This window comes from Prinia subflava, chromosome 10 (genome assembly GCF_021018805.1).
Source record: "Prinia subflava isolate CZ2003 ecotype Zambia chromosome 10, Cam_Psub_1.2, whole genome shotgun sequence".
NCBI lineage: Eukaryota > Metazoa > Chordata > Aves > Passeriformes > Cisticolidae > Prinia > Prinia subflava.
This window is the reverse complement of record NC_086256.1, coordinates 17,262,980-17,266,478: the sequence shown is the minus strand read 5'-3', so window position 1 is coordinate 17,266,478 and position 3,499 is coordinate 17,262,980.

Here is a 3,499-nt window from a genome sequence, read left to right as displayed (position 1 = left end):
ACAACTGACATGGCAGCCTGAGAAAAACTCCCCCAAATTCAAGAGAATTGCACAAGGGCTTAGCTAGCTCCTTGCCTCAGCTGAGGCACATCAAAGGGGAAGCAAACAGCCCAGCCTGCCTTTGGCCTCACCAGGTCACCTCACTTACCCACTGGTATTTTTTCCTTAATCCTTAGAAGTAACTCAGAAATTCTAGAGTATCCTTGCCCTTCCTAAAGCACCAGGCTACTGGCCAGCACTGTCTTTAGCCAGCTCCCCCAGTTACCTGCAGGCCAGAGAGCTCCATCGATGGCAGAGCAGTGCAGGGCCCCTCTCCTCACAGTCACCTCCTGCCTGTACCAGGGCAGCACAGCTCCTGCTTTAATTCTTCCTGCACTCCTCTACTTCCAAGAGTAGCCCCCACCTCCACCCAGGAACCTACTCCTCTGCTCCAGGCAAAAATCACACCCATGACCACAAATATGTGGTGTATTTCTTCATGTGCTTCCACCCAGCCCCGTGGCTGGTACCACCATTCCCCAGTTCAGAACCCAATTCCTCTCCCTCAGACCAGCCACACCACGCAGCAGCGCATTCCTCCTTCCCTTATGGATCACCCTTTGGAGCTCATCCTGGCAAAGTATCTCCCTGTACACAGTTTAGCTCTCCCAAACTCCCTCCCTTTATCCCTTAGGGAAATCATCCCACTCCTCAGCTGAGCCAGCTGATAAAACCAAGGCCCTTTAGATCAGATGGGTAGGAAGGAGACAATGCTCCACCTCAGGGATGGCTGGGCTCGCCTCCCCTGTGCACATCTTCAGTCATTGAGTAGAACACAGAAATCAAATGTATTTTAGAAGTTTGATTGAGCCACATTAATTCTATAGATTATGGTGGAATTACACACAGGATAATTTAAACTCGGGGAGTTTACCAGGACTATACATGCTTGTAACGATTCATGTGCAAGACTAATTGTAAGATTATGGTCCATGTTTCCAAGAAAAAAGACTTGGTCTATTCAGAGCTCTTTTTCTCCTGTTTCCAGCTGAAGTCATCAGCGCGTGTTTATGATATTATGTGCAGTGGCTGAAGAAGTTATTACAATGTCACAGAGAGGATCAAGATTTCAGGTGGGGAATAATTCTTCTACAAATCCTCTTTCCATACAAACAGCCTTAGTAATAAGAAATGTGGAAAAATAGGGCAAAGATAAGAGATTTACCCATAATGAGCCAGATTGCCCAGTATGCTCCAGCTGCTTTGTAGTGCACTGAGGGGCTTAAATTTGCTTTGTGTTGTCAGAGCGATGCAAAACAGAATGTGTGTTTAACTACTCTCAAGTATTTCTTGTCCAACCTCTTCCCACAGGGTGTGAGCATATTCCTGGTCACAGAATAGAAGGCAGCAATCACCTCAAAAGATCGGTAATTTTGTTGTCAGATGTTCAGGATCAATATAAAAACAACAAATGGTATTTGTGCCCTGTTCAGATGAGGTAAAACCCCCACAAACTGCAGGATTTATTTGAGGATAATTTAAACCTAATTGTACAGCAAGAAAATGGTAGGGCGTATTTTTGTCTGCTACTAATCAGGACCATTTTATTCCAAAATTGATGAAACATATAATTTATGGAGCTGAGAAAATCATACCAATGGTATGTCTCAATGGTAAATGTCTCAAACTTCCCAAGCCACTGTGTATTGCAAGCAAAAATGATTGAGAGCTTTAACAAACAGTGTCCTGATCCAACATCACTCAAGTCAATGGAAACATTCCCAAGGACTTTGGAGGATGTTGAATCTGGCCCTAAATCACATGTTCTCTTAGGTCATGAAAGATGAGTTTATCCCAACATGAATGTCTAAAAATTAATGAACTTTCATTATGTTTATGTGAACTGCCATTTCCCTCACCCCATTCTTCAGCTTCCTGCTTCTCTTGCACAGTTTCCTTTTCCCAATGGGTTCTTGAGGCAGTTCTGCTTCCTTTAATTAGGAACAGCCCTGGCTCTTTTCCTTAGAGGCAGTGCAGTGGAGAAGCGGTTTGAGCTGAGCTGATCCACAGCACCGCAGTTCAAAACAACCTCGGGGCTGCCCTGCGAGTTCCTCAGGACTGTTACAGCCCCACCGCAAGTCTTTTGAAAGAGCCCCGCTGGTTTCAGCCCGAGTTAAGGTCACTTAGTCCTGGTATTTTGCTATGAAATCGAAGCACAGACCTGTTCTCTCTGTGGGATACCAAATAGGTGGCTAAGCGGGCTACAGCTCCAGCAGCCAGCCTTATAGCCTGCTGTGCCTTATACAACCAGTCCTACCAGTAGATCATCTTATAATTTTTGTTTTCAAATCTGTTAAAATTTAATTGTATCTGAAAAGTTACTTTGCATGCCTGGGGTTACTCCAACACTGAAGGAAACACACTGCTGTATTTTCGGGTCAGGACTTCACTCAATGGACCAAGTGTTCACTGTGTACTCGCTTTCCAGAGAGGCTTCAGTGCCGAAGCCAGCCGCGGCCCGCCCCTGGCACCCAGGAACGAGCGCGCCCTGCGCTGGCTGTGATCCCGCTGGTGTGCCCACCACGCAAACCTCGTGCGCGCCCTGTGCTTTCCACAGAGGGACAAGAGCGCTTTCCACTCCCGCGGCTCCCAAGGGCCGCTAACACCGCGCAGCGCTGTCCTTCGGTGCCTTAACGCCGCGGGGAAGGGGTGACCCGGACCAAACTGCGGAGGTGCCGGTCCCCGCAGATCCGTGCCCAGGACCACATGGTGCACACGAACCATGAGATCGAGACGAGCATGAGCCCGTCGTCCTGCTATACCTCAATCTCACTTCGCCAACTTGCACACGTCTTTGCTCCCTCTTGCTCCGTCTCCCAGGGTTGTTCCAAGTTTCGTGATAATCGCTAATCTTTTAAAGGAATTTCACAAGTAGCTCAGGCCACGGCACAGCGCAAGAGAGCGGTTCGCATGAGCGGCCGAGCGTTTCCCCCAGCATCCAGTCCTGCCCGCGGCCGGTCCGGCTCTGCCCGGGCTCCCCGAGCCCTCCTCTTCGGCGGCGGTCCCGCACCGCCCGGGAAAGGCCCGAGGGCAAGCACTGCCCCGAAGGCAGAGCCACCGCCGTCCTCCGGGCTTCCCTGTCCTCAGTGCCGTGATCCCGGTCCGGCGGGGACATCCCCCCGCGTGCGGCAGTTCGCTGAGGGCGGGAGGGCCCCGTGAGCAGCCGGGCAGCGCCGGACCGCGGCCGCCGCTCCCTCGCCGAGATCCCCCACCCCTTCCCCGGGGCCGCCGCGGGCCACAGCTATTCCGCGGCGGCGCATTCCGCGGCGGCGGCCCTCGGTGCCCGCGGATTCCTTCCCGCTGACGTCCCCCCGCTCCGCTGCGCTCCCCGCCCCGGCCGGACCCCCGGGCGGCGCCCGGCGGCGGCGGTAGCGGGCGGGGCGGGCGCCCCTCCCCGCGGCCCCGCGCCCCCTCCCCGGCCCCGCGCCCCGATTGGCGCACGGCGGCTCCGGCGGCCGCG